At 39.4% G+C, this 24,231-nt stretch overlaps 1 protein-coding gene across 6 annotated transcripts in view; it reads left to right on the plus strand.

Moving 5' to 3' along the window:
• Pak3 (p21 (RAC1) activated kinase 3) overlaps nt 1-24,231 on the plus strand; it is a 277,699-nt gene that overhangs the window by 110,521 nt on the left and 142,947 nt on the right. The window contains exon 3 of one of the 6 annotated variants that reach the window (XM_052737446.1): nt 5,447-5,514. The exons of the other annotated variants lie outside the window; for them this stretch is intronic. The gene's annotated coding sequence lies outside the window, so the exon portion shown is untranslated. The remainder of the gene's footprint in view (nt 1-5,446; nt 5,515-24,231) is intronic. 6 annotated transcript variants of the gene reach the window in all.

Raw genomic sequence — 24,231 nt, forward strand, 5'->3', positions numbered from 1 at the left:
GATGTTGACAAAGTATCAGCCATAGAACAATCAAGTACTCATGAAAGGTAGCTATAGACATTATCAAGAGTAGTAAGAGATGGTGAGATGATGTACTTCCCACCGAAGGAAGCAAGGTCGGGAGGATCATCAGGGAGTACAGTATAAAATGCATCACACATAAGGTGCCAACACATGAATACCAATTCAGCTTTTATCATCAACTCACCCTGTAACCCTGAAAGAATTATTTTCCTTCTGTGGGTCTGATCATGATATTAAGTGCTCTACCATCTTTTGTTCTCCTGGGGTGGAGTACTAGCCCCACCACTGTTACAGCAGAAAGGACTTCAACATCCTAAGCTGCCTTAAATCAAGCATCAAGCATGGAAAATACCTTTCTGACAGAATAAGTAATTTTGTGAGGAGGAGCACAGAAACTCTCTAGGGAAGACTGAGGGGACTAGGAAGGGCTGTGGTAGAGAGGGATGAATAGGAACAAAATATAAAGACATATGTTTAAAGTACTCCTTTGGGTTGGGGAAATGGCTTAGAGAGTTCTACTGCCCAGTCCAGAACCCCCATGAACCTGCACATGATAGCTCGTGTCTATAATCCCAGATCTCCTACATGGATGGGAGCCAGGGGAATCCCTGGAAGCACTCTGTTCAGATAGCTTGGTGTAATCTGTGGCAAACAATAAGAGACTTTGTCCATAATAAGGTGGAAACAGAGGAACTACCCTCAAGCTTGTACCTGTGCCTGGCACAAACAGTATGTGCACACCAGCTTTCACAGACATGAACACCACTCATATATGAACACATGCACACATATCATATATACAGAAAGATTTAACAAGAGAAACCCATTACTTTGTGTGCTAAATTAAAAAAAAAGCAGAGTGAGAAGATGAGGTCTCGCTGAGATTAAGTACAGCATCACCAATGAGACTCTAGGAAAAAGGAGAACTAAGAAAAGTAATGTGCAAGCTGCAGGGAAACAGCCTGGTTTCAGTTCAATAAGTGAACCTTTCATATTGGAGTGGTTAAGTGCATGGAGTTGGAATCCACATTGTCCAGGCAAGAATCCTGACTTTGACATTTACTAGCTGTGCAATCTAAAGCAAGTATTTCAGCCTCTCTTGTCCTCAGCTTCGTTGTCTGCAACAATAGGGGGTTGCTATGAGGATAAAATAGATCATTATTTGCTATGATGACTATCTGACTTATGTAAATCACAATGTAAGATTTTTCCAAACAATGGGTGAAATTCAGAGCTCATTAAAAAAAAACCTGGAAGATGTGCTTTAAGGGGTAGTAAGTTCCCTTTCTTTCCTAGGACATCATCAGAAGTTGGTGGCATTAAATATATTCAAGAATCAACAGAGGATTAGACATGATAGACTTTGCAATTGCTTCCTGGTCACAAATCAGTGGTAGCCAGATGAAGTTGGAGGAGAATCTAGGTTAAGATGGAACTTTATAGTGGGTCTGCTGTGCCCTTCCCACTTTCATCTTCCCATCTTTGATGGGATTTTGACACCCACCCACAAATTTCAGAGGTGTAAAAGTTAAACACCCCTTGCTCCACAAGCAGCTGTTTCCTTGAAAGTCAGTTTTACTCATCAGCTACTGGACAGACATGATTGACACATGGCTTTTGGTGAAACTGTTTTATTAATGTGTTAGATGTCACTTACTGATTCATATTCTCTCCGTATGTGAGGTTTCTGTTGTTATTAAATAAAACATTATGCCATTAAAACAGATGCAATCATGTGTCCGATATATCTCACCTAGCCTTACCTGCATCTGCCGTTTAACTTCAGCCACTTAGTCAGCAAACAGCACCCATTCATCCACTCTCTACCACCTGTCACTTTCGATCAAGACCTGGAAACTGCCTCCAGGTGAGGTTGCTCAGCAATGGTCTATGAGAGAAAGTGCTGGTGTTACTTTAAGCTCAACAGACCAGGCTGATGCTTTAATAGACCATGCAGACAAAGGGCTGTGGGAGAACTAGAGCAGAAATGATTTCTTGCTCAGAGAACCAGGCTAGACTACTGAAGCCCACGCAGAAGTAGCTTCCTGGATGGTTGGAGATGGGGTGTCACTATTCCTAGTCCTAAACAGAGCTTTTCAAGCTAGGGAAGCAAGACAAATGTAAGCATATAGGTAAATGAATATCCCCTAAATAGTCAGGCTTCGAGATTTTCCTGACCACCAATGGCCTGACTCACTTCTTTCGTCACCTTCGCTTTGCATCCTCTCTGGAACCTGGCAACTGCCAGGACTGGCCCCCAGTATCCTAGGGACTTGGTGGAGGTATTCTTGTTGACCCTGAGTAGCCAGGGGTTGTCTATATAAGTCAAAGAAGACTTGGCCCCAGATTTCCCCCAGGAGCATTTAGCATCCCTAAGAAAAGTGAATATAACAAAATACTATTTTCTAGAGGTTTCACACACTACCAGGCTTGAATTAAGACTAGAGAGAATGTGGCTGAGGAACTGCATGTATGTCCTTGGAATTGGAGACCTGAGTTCCTGTCTATGTGGTTATGTGCAGTTGGTAAGTTAATTAACCATGCCAAACCTCAGTTTTCTTCTAACTGAATTGGGAATGAAAATAAGTGTCCCTGATTCTATGGGTGTTTGAGGAAATTATGTAAGATAGAATGTAGCTAAAGTATTTAACACTCCTAGGCAAAAACTAAGTGCTCAGCAACTACTAAGTCTTAATCACCATTACCATCTTCATCATAAATTAATTACTAGAAACTGAAACATATAACTACTTAAAATATATACATATATTTCCACACTTTTCAATGCACATTATAATTCACATCATTTTTAGGAGAAAGGGGGGAAAGTGATAAGACAGAGTAGTTCATAAAGTATGACAAATCATGCTTCATGCTCCCACGTATTCCCTGGGTACCTAGGTAACCTGCTTAACCTCTTATGATTCAGAGGAGAGTGCAAGGACAGAGTAAACAAACACGTTTTTCTAGTTACTGTGATGCTTTTCTCTCTGTAACTCAGCCCTATTGTGATTCTGCTAGCCTTTATACCTCTAAACTGGATCAGAGAGGAGTCTGCAGTGACAGTAGTGGTCTCGCATTGTTGGAAGTTTGGGGACTTATGGAATTGGCACGATCAGGCTATAGGTGTCTAACCCAGTGGTACTAGATCGGGGCAAGAGTCCAGCCTATTAACTAAAGTCACTGTGGCTTTAAAAGGCAATCATTTTCCAATTGTCTCCACAGCTGAGTGGGTTCTTCAGCGGCTCTTGTGCTGTGGTCCTCTGCCTTCCAGCCCCCACCTTACCAGTCAGTTCTACATGTATACTTCTGGCTGACGAATTTGCCACTTTCTTCAAATATTTGCTAAAAGCTTCCCAAAGCAGGAAGCCTCGGGGCTGCAGAGCACTCTGAGAGAGATGAAGCAGTGGTTTCCATGACAACATTTTGGCACTTATTAGTGTTTGTGTAGGCACTGAGACAGGATCTGGGGTCCAGACAGTCTCTTGCTGTGAAGGGCTGAGAAGAAAAGAGGACTTGAGAAGCAGGACTGCTCTCATAGTATTGCCCTTTTGGATATTAGCCCTAAGAGGCAGTCTTCAGAGAACATTTGGGGCACGGTTTGGTTGTTTGCCTCTAGAGACATACTTCCACGTGCTTCAAGGACTTACTGTTCTTTTAAGACCCATACCAAATGTCACTTTCTTCAAGAAACTTTCTTTGACCACCTCAACTCAATGGAAACCTCTTTTATGAAGTCAAGTTGAAGCACTGCTCAGATTGGCCATGAAGATGTCACTCCAATGCATAATGCATTTTCAGTTGTATTACTGGTCCTTATATGGCTCTATACAATTAGAGAGTAGGCCTCTCCCCAAAAGATGACTTTTTTCTGCTCCCACTGCACCCAATACAGGCCATGCTCTTAAGGAATTAGACAGTATATACAAAGTGCTTACCCTAATGGCTGGTATATGGGAGCTAGTGGATAGATGTATGACATTATTACAATCATCCTCAACTAGTTCTTGTTTCATACCCTGGTACATCTGTCACCACTTCTATTCATGAGCCTTATATAATGTTCCTGCATCTTCATTTAGTCTTGGGCTTGGAATCTTCATGAGCCATTAGCTTCGCAAAACTCAGTGACCTTATTTTCACCCTTTGCTGTCTCCTTACCCCTCCAGCTACTGGGATGAACTGCATCATTTTTATCAGTGAATAACACAATGGGAGGACTCTCAAAGTAGTGAGAGCAGAGTATTAAACCAAATGCAGGGTTCTTCTGAATGTGGGATACTGGGCCACTGCACAGGTATTGCATCACCAGGAAGCCAGCTCTTCTGGCTATACTCTTCTCTTGTACTGTTTCCCAACCCTGGAACAAGACATAGAGAAAGTCCATGTGTGGCAAACATACACGGAATAGTTTAGTACTAATTTTTCAAAAATAAGGTCACTGGGTGGCCAAGTACAATAACATCCAACATGTTATAGCTATTGTGGCAGCTCTTGTCCATGTCCAGGCTGGCTGTTTCAGCCTCTCACTTCCCAGGTCTTAGCAAATTGGAACACAGAGAAAATATTTCATTTATTTTATTTCCTTTGAGTTCCCTTTTTAACTTTTTAAATCAATCATGATTACTTTTGAGGCAAATGTGAATAGCTACTCCAACTAGGCCACATTCCATTCACAAGGAAATGGGACTGGAGATCAATTTGTTTTCAAGAATGAAAATATATTATTATATATCTCGAAACAACTGGAAAGGAGAATTTCAAACACAAAAATAACCATTGCCCTTGTTTTATGAGTACATATTTTATACATGTATGTAATCATCACACTATACCCTGTTACTATGTAATTACTATCTATCAATTAAAATTTTTAAAAAGCTGAAAGCAGATTATGACAGTTTTGAAATCCTAGTTTTACCCTGACCATAGATAATATGAAATCTTAGATATTTTAACTCCACATTCTGAATATAGCAAGCATAATTTTGTAATTGGTCTCTGATATTTCCTATACTGGAAGTTCCTAAGAGTCAGTTTCTATTATTTGCTTTTTCTTAAGGTGGCTAGTAATTGTTTCTTTCCTCTTGTGTCCAGCTGTCTATGTTTGCTGGCTACTGTATTTGAAAGCTACTTGTAGGAGTAACTTGGATTGTACCATAGTTCCCTTTCTTCAGAGAGATGGTACACACACACACACACACACACACACACACACACACACACACACAGAGAGAGAGAGAGAGAGAGAGAGAGAGAGAGAGAGACAGAGAGAGACAGAGACAGAGACAGAGAGACAGAGACAGAGAGAGACAGAGAGAGAGAACAAGCATGTGTTTCTTTGGCCACTTTGCTGTGGTATTACTGTTACAGAAGCATCTTACATGCTTATGATGTATTTTCTTGAACTGTTTAAACACAGGATACAAGTTTATGAGGCTGATGAGGTTTGCTCATCCTTCAAATACAACTGGAGGCTTAGCTCACTGGGTGAGTGTGTTCTACCTGATTTCTCACCGTTGATTCTCTCTATGCCTTTATCTCTGTTCCCTTGACCCACACATCTTTCACCATGAAGGTCAAATGGGCTGGCACTGGAAAACATTCCTAGTGCAAAGGCAGCTATCTCTGTGCACACTCAGCTCTCTGTGTTCCTGTTGTCACTTCAGTTTTGACCTTTAATGCTTGCTATAGTTCTAGAAAGTTCTATATTGATTTTATGTTTTTATGTATACTTTTGCCATTTTAGGCGATTTCAACTATTATAATAAACCCAAGGTATACCACATATAATTTTGTCATCCTGTTTTGAAGTAAGAAGTTGGAATGAGAAGCTAAAACCTCCTAACTGATGAGAAAAGCTCTTGAATTCCCTTGCTCAAAGCCATGCAGTGAGTTAGTGTCAGAGCTTAAAAGATATCTCAGACTTCTACAAAGTGTTGCTATCGTATTAACAAACGTTAGCAAACAGCAGGATGTCTTGATGAGCCACTGTGCTGCCATGTATGTCTGCTGAAGGTGGCCTTTGGTCACTCCTGGGTTTTCTTCCAGCTTCTTTCATCATTTTCTTCTAACTTCTTTCTTCATACGTGTTCTGTCTGTCTGTCTGTCTCTCTGTCTCTCTCTCTCTCTCTCTGTCTCTCTCTCTCTCTCTCTCTCTCTCTCTCTCTCTCTCTCTCTGTGTGTGTGTGTGTGTGTGTGTGTGTGTGTGTGTGTGTGTTTCCATGTGTGTGAGTATGTGCCTGGGTACAGGCTCATTCAGATCTGTGTGGTGTATGTATAGGCCTGAGGCTTTTGTATGGAATCTCCCTTGATTGCTGTCCACCTTATATATTGAGGCATGGTCTCTCACTGAACCCAGAACTTTCCAGCATGGCAAGGATATCTAGCCATCTAGCTCTGGGGATTCCCTGCCTTCACCTTCTGAGAATTGAGATTATACATGGACTGCCATGCCTGACCAGCACTTATGTGGATTCTCGGGATCTAAACTCCAGTCCTCATGATTGCATGGCAAGTGTTTTACTTACTAAACTACCTCGCCAACCCATCTATCACCGTTTTGCACTCTATGTCCCAAAGAGAAAGACCTGCCTCATTTGTCGGTCTTTCCCCATCATTTGTGGGAAAAAAAAAACCCTTAGAAAGAGAATAGGAAGATTTTCCAAAGTTTCTTTCTATCTGTGTGCTTTGGTTCATCTATGCATGTAGTCTTGGAAACGCAGGTGCCTTTTGACTACTGCGGTGGCCTGATTATCACTGCTTGTGAACAGAGTCTCCTCTGCTGTCAACTCCTGCCTCCCGCTCTGTAGTAGCTGTCCCTCAGGTGCAGCACTGGAGAACGAAAGTACCAGAGTCCTGGAGTGCTTTTCCACATGAGTGTTAGTTTTCCCATCTGTGCTGTCATCTGTGACTACCAGAACTTGATCTTCGAATGTGTATAAGCAGGTTAGTGGAACAAAATCTCACACACAAAATCCAACTGATTTATTGTTACCTATGCAAGCTGGATCATTGAGGTTGTGACTTTCAGACTGTTACAGGGGGCTGGTTTAGGAAACTCAGGAAGATAGGAGATGGAATATTCTGGCTATATGATATAGCATAAAAGTTTGCAGTCGTGTATACCACCCCTGTGAGGGAAATCCAGTAAACAGATAACCTAGCCACAGACATCGTCAGGCTTTTCTATCTCCCCTTTCCTGCCCAATAAACATGGCTTATGTCTTAGAGCTTACATATTATTAGCTTCTTACCAAGGATACTTAACAGATGCTACAGGTAAACCAGGAACAGATGTCTGGAAAGAGGCCAGCAAGGGAAAGAGGTGGGAAAATGTATGTAAAATTACCTTGAACGTCAGTGTTATAGCAATAAGCACTAAGGTAGTTTGACACCAGTGAAAGGCAGACCCACATTAACACTTTCAGCTATGTTATGAGCAGGTACTTTCAGGTTGCTAGGATTATGTGATTTTTTTTTGTAGCTACTAATTATATTTTTTTCATTTTTACTTATGTTTTATTTAATTAACATTTTTCACTTATTTTACATACTGACCACAGTTTTGTCTTCTTCCTCTCCTCCCATTTCCACCCCCACTTTGAGCATAGTGCTTCTGTCCATACTTGAGGAGCATTATGGATAGTTTAGCATATGAGCTTCTTTTCACTTGGGTTTCTTTTTATTTAAGACGGCCACTAAGCTTGCTTTCTCCCTATATTAAATGGCTGTACCCACTGTCAGAGGTTTGTTTTTCCAAGTTGATGCAAGGGAAGCTAATAGGAAAGTCTAGGAAAGAAGAGAATTGGGACGTTGGAGTCACTAAACAGACGCTGGATTTGTCTGTTCAGGAAGAGCCATATATTTTGCCAGCAGCCCATGCTTACCTGCGTACTCTGTCCTAGAGGTACTGAGATTTAGTGAGCAACACTTACCTTCCTATAGGACCTTCTGCTTTCAGCATGTTAGACAAGTATGTTCATGGCTGATCTCATTCCCCCCTGATGACTGTACCCATGGGTGAGGGCTGGGCTAGACAGTAGGAGAGTAGACAGCTCTCAATTGCATTGGTATTGCTGCTCTAGAGCTTTTGTGGGAGGATGCTTTTCAACATTAGTCACCTCTATGTGACCCTGTCTCTAAGCTTTTGTCTCTGCCACTGCCATACTGCTATGTCTGTACAACATAGCCTTCTCACTTACTGATCTAAATTTCACTCTGTAACCTCATCTATTATTGTTAACAAGGGCTACCCCAGCTGACCTGCTCAACTTGGGAGACAGAGGGAAGCCTTGATGGATGGGGTGCAGAGAGAGCTGCATAGGAGCTGAGGCAAGATGGGATTTCTGCTGAGCGTCTACTATTGGCTGGACACTCCTGGGCACTTTTCATGTCTATATTCAGTTGCTGTTGGTCAAAGAAGGCAGACAGCCTTGAAAGGTGGGAGGCTCACTTGTTTTTCCTATAATAAGTGGAATAAGAAAACATAGGGGAGGGATTATTTCATGAGTAAGGAGTCTGTGATCAAACAAGCATACGATTTTAAACAAACCACTGTTCTCCAGTTTACTCCTTTGTAAAATATCCAGATAGTCTTTGCTCAGTTATCACATGTATTTGTTCTTATATAAGTGATAGAGATTAACGTGCCTATACAAGCATAAAATCTCATGCACTATCATGCAAGGCAATTAGAGTATTGCTTAAGAACCAGAATGCAGATGGGCTGTGGGATCTTACATCTCAACTTGGCAATTTACTGCTTATATATGACCTTGGGCAAGTCATTTATCCTCTGTGTGCATACGTTTTCACATCTGTGCAATGAGGATATTGAAAGTCATGGTTCTTTGGGTTTTTCTAAAGAAAGATTAGATCATATGTCGAAATGTTAAGAAAAGCATGGGAACACAATAACGTGTTAGGTACTGAGTATTTCAGTCCCGACTTTTCTCACAGCCACTCTTTCCACACTAATAATCTTTAATGCAGCAGAACATAGTTAATACTACAAGTTCATGTACATGGCATATAACTATTTTTACCCTATGACATAACATATATCTTGATCCTAGAACAAGCATGTCACATAGTACCTATCTAAGAAAGCAGGTTGGAAGTTCAGTACTCCTTTTTTCTCTAGCAGATAAGAGAGAGAGGCCTTGTTAAAGCTGATGCTCTCTGATACTTGGTAACTTTTTTTTACAAGCACAAGTCCTATATTAAATGAGATATACTTGTGTAAGGAGGTAGAGATGGAGTTATTCCACTCGTCTGTATTTATTGACCTAATGTTACGTCATGTATGCTTTACAACGACTAATATTCAGTCCCTGACCTCAGAGACTTGAGCATTTAGTGGGATATATGAGGCACACACTCAAACTTACATTTTGATAATGTAAAAATAGAATTATAGGCTGGATGAATATAGAGTTAAAGGCTGGATGAATATCGAAGTTATTACACTAAGTTATGAAACACAGACTCAGAAAAACAAATACTACATGTTCACTCTATATGCAGATCCTAACACTTAATGTTTGCCAATGTGTACCTGTGGGTGTGAGTATGGGTATAGGTCATGCAACTGGAAAGTAAGGGAAGGGAATTATGGAAGAGGGTAAAGGCAATAGAATACATGTGACAAAGTAGAAAAAGAAGCTACTAGGAGTGGAAGGGTGCAAAATGCTTATGAAATATAATGCTTTGCAAACTAATTTTAAGATGATTAATAACAGTCTCCACATATTCTTTATAACCTGAGAGGCCTAGATACATGCCAATGCTGGCAGTTTTTGTACAAGCTGTGCAAATTGCAAAGCACTGTAGTAAATAGAAAACGGAGGAATCATTACTTGCTGAGGGCATCACAGAAGGCATCTAAGCATGAGAACTGAGAGCAAACGGCACCAGTTAAATTCTGAGCTGAGGACACACACACAGAGTATAAATGGTGAGTGCCTTGTGTTGGCTTTCATTTTGTGTATACATAGGGTCCTGCTGAGGCATAACAGAGCTAGAAAGATTTAGTAGAATTAGGCAAAAATCGTGAGCTACAAAGTTGAGCTTATTTAATAAGGAATGTGAGAGCCATGGGGAATTTTGCAACAGACAAACTGCATTAGCAAACTTCCCTCTTTGAGGATGTTCTGACAACTGGGCATAAGAAACACCAACTTCTCTAGCCACCTGAAGGGGACCATTCCTGCCCCCAAAAAAGTCTTTTTTTCTTTCCTGAGATATACAGTGGTTGCTTGTTTATTTCAGTAAATATATACAAATGAAAACCCTCTTTGCCTGCCAGAATCCCTCTAGGAAAAACAGGTTATACCCAATTTTTTTCCTTTCTCTACTTACTCTATTCTCAAGTATCTCTAGAAGGCTTTCTCCCTGGGAATATTATAGTAACTATTCTTGTCAAGATCTTTAGTGACATCTATGGACTTATACAATGTTTTTATTTCTCCCTTCTTTTCCTTAAGTCTCTTCTCATTTTCTGAGCTCCATGTGCCCAGGCTTTCAGTGTGATTGCCTCTTCTATAGCCAATCTCTAAATGTTGAAAGACCCATGTCCTCTACTGATCTTTATCAGGACTACCTCCTAGTGCTTTCAACCACTTCTGTGGTTTGAAAATTGTCTAAAAGATGAAAAATGGAAGTGGGCAATAATGTAGGCAATAGTCATTTAAGTTGTTTGCCTATTTCTGTTTTTGTCCATTTATATTATTATTAATTGCTATCATAACTATCACTAACTGAAAGGACTGCAATGAATTCACTACATTATCTCCAGAATGAAGTTTTTAATCACACATCATAAAATATTACTCATGTATTTCACACAATAGCTTTCTGTTGGACTTTTAATAAAAGCGAAACTCCTTGTGATGGTTTACAAGGGTTTCACAGGGTCCGGCCTTGTCTCTCCTCTGGCTTGTCATGCACCGTACCCTTCATACTAGCCATAGCCTCATCTCTCTGTCTTCTCTGTTCCAGTAATAAGTCACCAGTTCTAGTCCTAGGTCTTTCTGTGTGATGGGATGCTGTCATTATGTCTCAGCATAGATTGCACTTCCTCTGGAAGGCTTTTCTAAAATAATCTCCTTTCCTTGCTGTCATTTTCTTTCTAAAATATTCACTTATTTTCTTCATAGTGCTGATAGCCACTAAATTATCTTCTTCTTGAACTATTTGCTCTCTCTTCTCCAACACACACAGAACTAGAAAGTAAGCTTCATTAGAGCATGATTGACAACTGTGTTTCCCAAGCCTGCAACAGTGACCTGTATGTGGCAGGCACACAATAAATATGCATTGAATGAATGTTGAGCAAATTAATTGGTAACAGAGTGATTTACTGCAGAAATACAGACAACAGGCACCAAAGCATTTAATTAAATTGGTGGCAGTCAGAAGCAAAATGAAGGAGAAAAAATCAATATTAGACTAATCATACCAAGGTTTCAACTAAAGGTACTTAATCCTACAAACAATGGAAGACTCTTCCCATGTCACCATTTCTATTACAAAGTATCAGAACTGGCGACACAAATCAATAATGTGCTAAGTAATTATCTTTTCATTCATCAAAATGCAACAAACTAAAGAAACAGTAGTTTAATACAGGTTGCTAACTGGAGCCTATTGGAGAGAAAGGAAGAAACAACCCCTGTCTATCTCAGGGATGTATGTTTCTATACATTCTTGCCATTAAAATAAAGAGGTTTCTGAGAGGAATCAGTAGTGGATGGGAAGGGATATTGGGAAGGGAAATTGGCAGGTTTGATATAGAATGTGTAGAATTTTATTCGTTCTCTGGAATGCTGAACAGACAATTTTTGTTTGGTTATAGAAGTCTGCAGGGAAGATGGAGGCTAGAGATTATGGATGTCATCAGCACAAAGATGGGAGCTCAAAGCAACAGGAATAGGATTCTGTGAGGACTACAACCTACTTGAAGGGAATAATAGGTAATCCTTATTTGAAGGAGTTTACCTACTATATCCTTTAGCTCCCAGAAAATACTAGAAAGAAGGATTACAATAATCTCCCATTTCCCCAGCTTCTCCCTCACAGTTCACACTCTCCCTTGAGCAACCATGCGGATCTTTTCCCATACAGACGGCCCTGAGTATGGGCTCTGAGGAAGCATTTGGTTCTCCTTGCCACTGACCTCTGAAAATATGCCTTTCACTGTTCACAGGGACAAATGTCGAGAAAGGCGATGAGCCTGCCTCTCAGTAGCCTTGCATTCTTTGATGAGATGAGGAAAGCCTAGCTGTAAAGTCCTTAGTGCTACTTTACTTTCCCACCACAAATGCACATTCTGAAACTTGAAACACACCAGAATGAATGTAGTCAGCAGCAACTGCATCAACAGTTTCACCCAGACATCTAAAGCTGTTTGTAAAGCTGATTTATTCCTTAATGTTGTCAGTTGACATACTGCCATTTTAATTTTTACTCCCTGCCAGCCTGTGGCTCTCCCAGTGAAAGAGCTCATCTGAGTACGTGGCAGAGCTGAGCGAGGCCCTCAGATCTCTAGATGCAGCTCCCATGCTCAGAAGGCAGCATTGGCAGCTAACACGTTCTTCTACTCCATCCTCTCTCTTTGGCAGAAAGCATGGCCTCATCCTCCATGCTGGCCTTTATCCTGGACTGGTGGGAGCCAAGAGCCCATCATGACTGATTGTTTAGATTCTGTTGGCAAATGGGCATCAACCAGTGTCAGGGCTTGTGTGGTGAGTAAACAATAGAGTTCTTAATGAGGACATGCCATTGCTTGGTTTCAGTTCAAGGGTTCATTTGTCCTATGTCTATGTCTAGCTACCATAAAGTAAAACAGATGGTTGGGGTAGGATGGAAGGGGTTGCTATAAAATAGACTATGGACAAAACGGCAAGTGGTCCACTGCTCTCAGGTGCTGCAAGAGATTAACTAGAGCTTAGTTATGGGCCTTGGGTCTGACCTGGAGAGAATGCAGTGTTTCGGGGAGCTTTCACTATCTGAATTAGAAAATCCAATCTCAAACTGGACTTTAAGAACATTCTCCTTCCACTGGAGGGAGGGAAAGTGGATGTTCTATTGGAGCAGTAACTTACTTAAAACTTGTTCACCTTTGCATCCTTAGGGCCTGTAATAGAGTCTTGAGGATAGTATATGTCCAATAAATATGTATTGAGTGTGAGAATGGATTTAAAAATGCAGTCTCAGTAATCACATCGATAAACTCAGCTTGTCTAGTGGAAGGCTTTTCTAGCATTCCCTGGAAGAACTTAAAGCTCCACAGTGGCTACGTTCAGTGGTATTGTGCCCATTTGCTTCCTTTTTTGTTTTGTTTTACTTTGCATATAATCTTAGATATCAAACATCTTGAGTTATTTTCCTCTTCAGCCAATAACGATACAACCATTCCTGCTTTCCCTGTCACTGAGTTGCCACAGTTTCTGCCTCTAAACAACATGGATTCCTATTTCCTTGTTGGTCTCTGCTTAGTGTGACATTAGTAGGTTTTTATGAAGTGTGTGTGTGTGTGTGTGTGTGTGTGTGTGTGTGTGTGTGTGTGTGTGTGTGTGTGTGTGGTTTTGTTTGTTTTGTAGACGTGCTCTCATGTAACCTGGGCTGTCTTAAAACTTGCTGTGCAGCTGAGACTGGCCTTAACCTCCTGATTCTTCAACCTACACCCAGTGCCACTATCACTGTTAGTCAGAAAAATACTCTTATTGGTAACTAGATCTTAAATTGGAACTATAGTTGAGCTCTCTAGTTTAAGGCAATAGTTGTCTTTCCAAAACCACACAGATGCCAAATTCAGTTACTCTCAGCTCCTCCCAGGTCATTATAACACAAGGAAGAGAAAGCTGGGAGATGAACAGGTTCCTTGCTAGTGACCATGTTTCCACTCGCCTTTGAAGGGGACTCTGAAAGCAGCAACCACCTAATCTCCTGTCTTTGCCTAAACCTGGCTTATTAAATAGCCTAATTCATGGGCCGTATTCACGCATGGCAGCTCCTCTCTCAGCTTCTCCCACTATCCCCCAAAATTACAGAGGCAGGGAAATGGAAATTAAATTAAAATGCTCATAGAATAAAATAACAGGCCAAATGTTAGCAGCTATGAACAGAATATGGGGAATGGAATACAGGTGAATACATCACTTAGGGCAAACACTGAAATGCAAGGTACTCGGAAAATGCTGTGTTCAGATATGTAGCACAAAGCAACCAAGTGCCATATTACTAGATAATATAGGATAATACTCAAATTTTCTTTTTTAGTCCCTCTACCTCACTGTCTTAATAATGATGACAACTCCTATTTACTGAGTCCTTCCTGTCTGCCTAGAGACTGTCTTAAACATCTTATGCTGATTATCTCACAACTCCATTAATTCTCAAGATGATTCCCACAGGCCAGGTGCAATTATGGTTATCAGTGCTTCAAACGTAATGAAATTCAGGTTCGGAATGGTGATTCTGTTTTCCTGGGTCATACCACTGCTGAGTATGATAGAGATGTGACTTTTTTTTCTAACCTCAACCAAATTTATTCACCAATGTGCTGTCATAAGTACATTCCTTCTTTGGGCTCTTTTCTGTAAGTCCTAGTTTTAATGAAATCTTAAGCCAATTGGACAATGACATGAAAAATTTTCATAAAGTTTTGGCTTTCTACACAGATGGCTCTGGACAAAAAATAAAACAAAAAGACATGAAGGTAGGAAAGAAATTATTGGGAAAGGGAGATGGATAGGAGAGGGAGGGAGATGAAAGAAGGTAGGGAAGAATTGTAGGGGTGGTTGTCTGTACCTGCCCCCACTGGGCGTGGCTGAGACTGGGACTCCTTAAGACCTGGGACGAGTACCTGTTCACTCTCTTTTGGCTACCTCGTGGTCTTGGATGCTGGTGGTGTGGATCAAGGCAGAGTTCTCCAGAGAACCACTTTGGACCACACCACACCCCTCCTGGATTCCGTGATCAACTCCTTGTTGTGAGTCAACCCCGAATAAATTCCTTTGATTATCACAGACTCCATGGAATTTCCTCATTAAAGAATAATAAAATAGGCCCGGGGGTGGTGGCACATGCCTTTAATCCCAGCACTCAGGAGGCAGAGCCAGGCAGATCTCTGAGTTCGAGGCCAGCCTGGGCTACAGAGCGGAATCCAGGACAGGAACCAAAACTACACAGAGAAACCCTGTCTCAAAAAACAAAATAAAACAAAAAAAAAGAATAATAAAGTATTTGTGAGTGTGTGTGTGTGTGTGTGTGTGTGTGTGTGTGTGTGTGTGTAACTGTAAAAGGACAAATTTATCCTTTAAAAACGTTTTTACAAAAATTTTGGCTTCTTTCAATGAAGAAGGCATTTAATGATAGTTATGAATTATCTACATCAGAAACAAACAAACAATGAGTCTATTTGGTGTGTTGAATCCTCTTACTAAATAAACTATATTATATTCTTATGCTATGTACAGATAGAAATGGCTTTTATGGTGGTAATATGGATATAATACAAGTATTCATATACACAATTATATTACATTCACATGTGTTCTTCTGAAATGTTTGACATGTTATTGTACATAATCCCTTTGTAATTAATGTGACGAGTAGCTGATACTAGGACTTATGTATCTTCTTCTATGAAGGAACTTTGAGATTAAAATGTAAGCATGTGTCATCTCCAGGTATACTTGATGAAATGAACTGGGCTCAAGACATGTGGAGAAATAAATCTCTATCACTGGTTCATGGGTGAATGACAGAATTGGGGCCGTGGCAGGTTCTCAAAGCAAAGACTTCCAAGGCTCACCGGCTATCAGTGTCTGCCACTGCAGAAGGGAGAATTGAACGCTTTGTAAGTCTATGATTCTAAGGCAGATTCGGTATTGTTGATCTCTTTCTATGTCTTTATCTGTAAAGACACTGGATAATAGAAAGGTATAGGCAGTTAGGAGCTAACCCTAGGCAATGCTTCTATGTACTCATGCCCTATATGCTATAATGACAAAATTTGCTTGAAGACCTATTCCCGGCCCTGGCATTTTTGAGGTATCACATAGAATCAGAAAGAGTGAGTACTTATATCAGGCTACATCTGTGGTGATAGCTGTTAATTCATTGAGGACATTCCTGAGTATGCCATACCACGCTGAAAAACCCCATCTATCCAAGAGTCCTTTCCTCTTTCCTTGACACAGTCCCTCAGGCCACTATCCACAAAATGGGAAGTACTGCCAGAACATAATGAGGGCAGTGAACACAAGTGCAGAACAGACCTTAAGGTAACCTTCTTCATACTTGCCTATGCTCTAGAAAACAACTGTCTGTCCTTGCTTCCATTATAAACCATAGCCTAGCTATATGTGGATTAAGAGCTTTGCTTTTGAGATTATACCATAGCTTGCTATACACCAAGACAAGTGTATTCTCAATCAGAGTAGCCCTTGGAATTAGGCATCCCTGTCACTGGTCTCCACGTACGTCTTGCCTTTCTTCTGTGAGACTACACTCTCCAAGATTGCAGCAATCACCGAACTTTCCAAGGTGATAAAGTTGATCCTATCCAATTTTAAACTATAATACAGCTGTTCATATCATCAAGTCAATCTCTACCACCTGTCACTAGTTTGCATAGGACAAACAGACCAGAAACTTTCCCACTACTGGTCCACTGTGAGCTGACATGAGTATCTTTTACCTTTGATGGGGCTTATACAATCATTTTGCTCACAGAAAAGCTACTCTGTCCCAAACCAGGGTCCATTTCCTTCACCATATTCCCAATGAATCCACTTTTACAGCATCCCTTCTCATTAGTACTGCATTATGTGGAAGGCCAAATAAGCATTGTGTGTAGACCGTAGCACTGCAAAGGCATCAACCAAACGATTATATAAAGAACTTAAATTTGTTATTTCAAAAGCTAAAATAGTCACTATAAGAAAAATCAGTGCTTTATTGTTTGCATTTGTGACATCTGTTGTATGATTTAGAATTAGAAAGAGGAGAGAGAAGATCAAAATCTTTGTAGTGATTAGAGCTTCGAAGGGCCCTATTTTGGCCCTGCCCCTTTGTTTCTCCACATGCTGTAAGACAGCCATCTTCTACTATTCAAGACTTTTCACACCCTTAGTCAACTCTTGTTTAATATACTGATCCTACAACAAAGAAGAATGTTCATCTAGTCACTGGTGTGACCATGTCAAAAGTTAAAATCCTGAATACTTTCCTACCTTTGTTGAGAAAGCACCAGCGTCCTGACCTGTCTCCCATATGACCTCTTCTGAGTAGTTGTCAACTTGACATGAGCTAGAGTCATCTGGGAAGTGGGAGCTCAGTTGAGAAATGCCTCCATCCGGTTGGCCTGTAGGCATGACTGTAGGATATTTTCTTGATTAATGATTCATATACAATACAATACAGGACAGTGAGTGCAGTGCTACCTCTGGTCAGGTAGTCCTGGATGGTATTAGAAAGCAGGCTGAGAGAAACATGGGAAGCAAGACAGTAAGCAACATTCCTCCACAGCCTCTGCTTTAGTTCTGGCCTCTAGGTTCCTGCCTTGGCTTCCCTTATTAAGGGATTGTAACCTGTAAGCCAAATGAACCCTTTCTTCCCTGAGTTGCTTTTGATCATGGTGTTTTATCACAGCACTAGAAAGAAAACTAAAACACTATCTTCCTCTCAATATCTGCCATTATTCTGCAGCTCTAAACTCACCCTGACCCTCTTCCAAATCCCCAAACCACCTCATAATTGAACAACTGAAGGAATAATGCCTGCTTCAGCATCTTGTTTCAATGTTTCCATGGATAAGTCAGTGTCCATGCAACATCACTTGCTAAATATTTCGATATCATCCTTTTCTGTAACCACTGTACCAAACATTATATAGCTTTCCAGGAATGACTGCCTAAATGTGCATGCCACTAGATAAATGTCTCTCAAACCAGGAAGAGCTTCAACACTTGGTACACATTGTGAAACATCCGTGGGTCCACTGCCATACTCCGTACTCATGTAGACTCTGTCTTGAGGCACCTTCACACTACTGATATTTACCAATCTCTGCATACCACATGGCAGGTTCTAATTATGCCTTCCTATTAGCTTCTCTCCTGACAGAAGCAACTTAAGGAAAGAATGATACGTTTTTATTTGCTTCAGGCTGTGAGAGGTTGCTTTGTGTAACTGCTTTGTCAGAAATGATGATTAATGTAGACTCTGGTTAGGGATTAGCTCACACCACATGAAGAGCAAGTATGGTATTGCTCCAGTTATTATTGTTCTGGGTGGTTTCATGAGTCTGTCAAGTCTTGAGATTTTTGTTGGAGAAAGAAGGTCCTAAACTTGACTGTTTAGAAGTTGAAGGGGTCTCACACTAGGGATTGATGCTACATCCAAGACAGATTGGGATACAGTCTCATAGTTGAAGGCATGGTGATGGGAACATGAGGTGTTGGTCACTTATGTACACAGAAAGAAGCAGAGAGAGTGAATCATGAATGCTGATATTCTTTTTGCTTTCTCTTCTGTTTTCTATGTATTTACCCAAGAACCCCAACCCATTGGATAGTGCTACCTCTAGAGTGAGTCATCCCTCTTCAATTAAATCTCTTTGAAAATTCCCTCACAGAAAAATCCCAAGGTATGCCTTATAGGTGATTCTAAATCCAGTCAACTTGACATTGAAAATTAACTACAACACCTTCTCTTCATTTACTAATATTGCCTAAAATCCTTGACATCCTATAATCTGTTGGAGTATATATTACCCCAACATAAAGAAATAACTGACAAGACCATCACGTTCATGGTGTCAATACCAATTCTTCCAGATATGAACAGATCCAGTTCTACCTGGGATGAAGTGTCAGTCCCGAATGTGTATTCTACTTCAATTCTTGACAGAATGTTATGCAAGACTTAAGAGCAAAATTCCTAATATTATGTCCAATAATTCAGGCAACCTTCTAATCAGAGTCAGATGTAAAACCCTTCTCACTCAACAATAACAAAATCTCTGGACTTGACATACCAAGGAAACCACATGGGGTAAGAAGGACCGAAGCAGCACCACACCTATTGTTCAAGTAGCATGAGTTGATCCCTGACTAGACCAGAGTTCACATCAACCATCCAAACTGACTAAACAATTACATAAAGCCACTTGTCACATCCCAAAACAAACATACCTGGCCCAGGGAACTGGAATCAATATAGTGCAAATTCTAAGTAGACCAAAGAGTCTTGGGGAAACTGATAAGATGACTAAGGGCCCCCAAAGCACTATCTATTTCATGAGACAACCTGGAAACAGATCAGGCATGTGTTATAGCATTCCTCACATTCATCTCCACCACCACCCCCCAATTACCCTTCCTTACATCCTTTCGCAGTAACTTCCTTATTCAGCATCTTCTTTATTTCTCTCCTCTTTCCCCCCATTCTTTCACATCATTATTTCCATTCTGTCTTAGGTCACTCACTATTATATCATTTAATTACTACAACTTTGATATTTTTCTAGTCACTTTAGGCCAGAGGAAAATCAGGCAACTTCTAAAGTACTACCTGACCCCCGTGAGGAGTATTACCAGAGATTATGTTTGCTATAGGCAGATTTTGCTCCTAACACCAGAGTGGATGAGGAACTGGAGTGGATTGAGGAACAAAAGCCTGTTTCTTTAGTTAGCAATGGAGGTATCATATTAGGAAAAAATACTGATTTAAAATTTTCCAATATGTAACTTTGTTTTCAAGCTTTAATCAGATGTTTAAATAAACATAACTCATTGTTGCTTATGTCCTTTGGACCTTTTCTACTCAATTTCTCCTTTCATTATGTGTCATCTACTGGCTTCTTTTCCTGTATATACTCTAATTACACTAAATCCTCCTTCTCCTCCCTCAAGTTTTCAGGGTTATCCATTTGGTATGTTTTATAACTTATATTGTATATTTTAATAACTTGTGCTCTGTATTTACATATATGTATAGGAGCCTACATGGGATAGTACTTTCTCTTAGATTTACACTGAAGTGGTACATATTCTGCAATTTTCTTTTTCTGTACACATTTTCTTGAAATCCTTATGTAGTTCATGCATTGCTGTCATCATGGGGCCATCCCCCTACAAGACCATAATGCTGGTGGGTCAGTAAAGGGCCTAGAGATAAACCCAGAGGTGGATTTAAGGTACAACATCTGCTTTATTGCGTGTGAGCAACTACTTATATACTGGAAGCCTATGGAGTGTGATTGGTTAACACATTACCTTAGATTGCACAGTGGATGCTCATACCATCAGGGACTTTATGTAGAAGAAGCACATTAAAGGAGATGTGGAGAATGACCAGCTGCTGACTATTCATGCTACTTCAGAATTCATTGCTGTGACTTCTGGGAATTCTCAGGAGCATGGTGTGCCTTGCTTCCCATTTAGAAGTGCAGTGTGTCAAGTGGGCTGGCCACCAGGTCATGTCTGCATTTTCTCCTACATACATGCAAATCTCTGCATACCATGATACATTATGGATAATTTCAATTTATGTCATCATTCTCTTAGTTTTAATAAACATAAAGGTTGTTTCCACTGTTCCATTCTTATAATGCTTGTGAAAACCTTAGTTTATGTAATTGAGCTTCTCTAGGATATATACTAAGAATGAGAAATGCTGGACCATAATAAAATGCCCCTTCTTTTATTTTAATAAATATTGCAAAATTGCAGTTCTAAGTAGTTTTCCAAATTCAAAGACCACTAAAGTATATAAACGTACAGGATTGTTTAATAAGTTTTAATCTTTAATTGTGAAAATATTCAAACCCTAAGACTATAATTTATGAATAGCTACATCATTCCTCTCTAGATCTAAGCTAATATTTTCCATTCTTGCATTATCTATCTATCATCTATCTATCTATCTATCTATCTATCTATCTATCTATCTATCTATCTATCCATCCATCCATCCTTCTATTTATTTATCTTAGTTGCTGAATGATTTCATTAAAACCTGTATCTACCATGTCTCAAATTTGTGATACTGGGGATGGAATTCAATGCCTCACAAATGTTAAACACACATTCTGTCATGAGCTATATCCCTAAGCTAATGTCATGACTCTTGACCCTTAAATACTTTAGCAAGCCATCTCCTGAAAGTAATCACATTCTAATATATAAACACAACACATCTTCATACAATATCTTATTGCATGTATAAAATTAGCAGTAATTTCCTCATTCTTATACCATTTAATATCCACGTCACTTTAAAATTTCCTCAGGTGTCACAAAATGTCATTTTAATGTTTTATTTTGACACCTAGGATTCAGTCAAGTTTAACTAATTGAATATTTCATGAAGATGTAATTGATGTACCGAAAGAATTCATAGTTTAAAATTGAATAGTACAGTGATGTAGTTTGTTTTGTTTTGTTTTGCTTGAGTCAATTTTTCACTGTGTATCTTACCTCATGCTAGCCTTAAAGGCTTGATCCTCCTGCCTCAGTCTTTCCAGTACTAGAATTCCAGGTATACAGTGCCATTCTACCTAGCAGTATTTTAAAAAATATATTGAGTATATTAAGTTAATAATTCCATCAAACATTCTTCACCCAATAAAGAAATAGCGTATGTATTAGCAGTCCCTCCTTAGGCTTCCTTACCCTAGTCCCTCTTGAAAACTGAGGAGAGCTATGACCAGATCTGTTCCTATAGGATCCTGTAGGTTCCTGTAGGATGTAGTGTCAGCCCCTACTGTGTGTTCCACTCCAACTCTTCATAGAACATTAGGCAAAGCTTGAAAGCAAAATACCTAATACTATGTCCAATAATTCAAGTGATCTTCTAAATTGAATAAAGTGTAAAAGCATACATGTGTATTCTTTATTTCTTCATTTGCTTAACCATAAGTCCTCAGATTTTTGCCTATGTTATATGTTGGTATTGTGTTTTGCTCATCTTATGGATGAATCCAACCCCATGTATAGATATACTAAATTTAAGTCATTTAAGTATCTATTAATAAACATTTTAGTTACTTCCACGTTTTGGTTTCTATAGGTAATGTCTGTGAGCATTCTTGCTGAAGTTTTTGTGGGGGCATATGTTTTCATTGATATTAGTATGTATCTAAGAGTGGAGCTGATATTTTCTGTAGTGGGTGCACCATTTACATTATCAGGAACACTCAATGAGTATCGCAGCTTTTGCAAATACTGCTGAAGACTTATTTTCCAGGGTTCCAAGATGTCTCAGGCAGCAAAGTCACCTGCTGCCATGCCTTGATAACCTGAGTTTGGTCCCCAGAACATATGGTAGAAGGAGAGAAACAAATCCCCAAAGTTGCTCTCTGACCTCCATGTGTGACACACACACACACACACACACACACACACACACACACACACACACACATACACACACACACACACACACACACACACACACACACACACACACGCCCAAATGAACAAACAAATGAATAAATAAATAATAAAATGGCTTTTCAAACCTAATTTCCATTAAAAGATGTTCCAAGGGAGTATTTTCTGTTTCATGTTTGCTCCACTTCTCTCTCATTCACATACTCACCTCAGGATTGTTCGAAGTCCTCCATCAGACGTCACTCACTTTCTCCTCTATGATTCCAAAGGTGTCTAAACTATATGAGATTCTGCTAAGCAATCTCTGGAGGGAAGGAGGGAATGGCCCACAAAGTCATGTTAGGTACCTCCTAAGTGCTCTTCTTGGTTCCTCATAATGTTGTTCTACATTATAATGTTCTACTTATTTATATCTTTCTCATATGGAATTAAAATTATTAATTACTGAAAATAATTTCCCACATGACTATGATGATGAACATTTTCATGTGCATTGTATTTGTATATCATCACCCTTGAAGAGATTTTTCAGGTATTTTACTAGTTTTATGCTGTGTTATCATTTTACAATGAATTACATGTGTTACTCAAATTTGTTTTTACTCAAATGCCTCCTTAGCATATAATTTACAAATATTTTCTTCTATTCTGTGGGCTATGATTTAATTTTCTTTATAATGCACTCTGGCACATAAGAGGTTTTTTTTATTTTAAGGTTTTGTGAAACCTCATTTATTTTCTTTTAGTTGTTTGCTATTTTGTGACTGACTGAATTAAACTTACAGTTTAAATAATTTGGAGTGTGATGTGATATTAGTATTAAATCTAATTCATGAAGATGGATTTTTTTCTTATTCACTCTTTTAAAATTCCTTTTAACAATGTCTTACTGTTCTTATTTTCTGTGTACAATGGATGCATTCCTCTTGGCTTAAGTCATTCTTAGGTATTTTATTATTTTCTTACTATTTTAAATGGATTATTTTAAATTTCAGTATTATAGTATTTATTACCAACATACAGAAATATGGTTGCTTTCATATTAATCTTGTATCCTACAATCTTTCTGAATTTGCTTATTTGTTACATTAATTTTTAGTGTACTCTTGGGGAGTGCTGTTATGTAAAATTGTATCATCTATCAATATAGGTAAAGAAGTCCTACTTCCTTTTCAATGTGGATATTCTCTGTTCTTCTGCCCTATTGCCCTGGATAGAACCTCTATTATTAAACTAAAAATGAGTGATGAGATCAGACATTCAGGTTTTGTTTTGGAACTTAAGGAAATTCATTCTGTCACTTGTCATTAGGTTAGCTCTGGGTTTTTCAGAGGTGGGGCTGTTTTCTGCCATTTATAGTTTTTGAATGTCTTCTAATCATAAATGAATGTGGGAATCTTAGTGGATACTTTTTTCAGTGTCTGTTGAGATGATCATGTAGGGTTTTCCTCTTTATTTTACTAACAATGGTAAAATACTAGAAGAAATATTGATTTATCTTTGTGTGTTTAAAGAAACTTGTATTCCTGAGATTAATAGTATGTGTTCATAGTCTATAATCCATTTTATAAGCTTTTGGATTTTCTTGACAATTTTTTACATTTATGTTTATCAGGGGCCCTAGTATACAGGTTCCTTTTTAATGATGTCTTTATCTGGCTTTAGTATTATTGTAATATTTTCCTTAAAGAATTAGAAGAAACCAGGTATGGGGGCGAATGGCTGTACACTTGTGCTAGAAAGATGTAGGCTAGAGGATCACAAGTGCAAGTTCATTCTCAGCTGGACAACCAGTTCAAGT

This window comes from Peromyscus californicus, unplaced genomic scaffold (assembly GCF_007827085.1).
Source record: "Peromyscus californicus insignis strain IS unplaced genomic scaffold, ASM782708v3 Scaffold_10__1_contigs__length_136768540, whole genome shotgun sequence".
Taxonomy (NCBI): domain Eukaryota; kingdom Metazoa; phylum Chordata; class Mammalia; order Rodentia; family Cricetidae; genus Peromyscus; species Peromyscus californicus.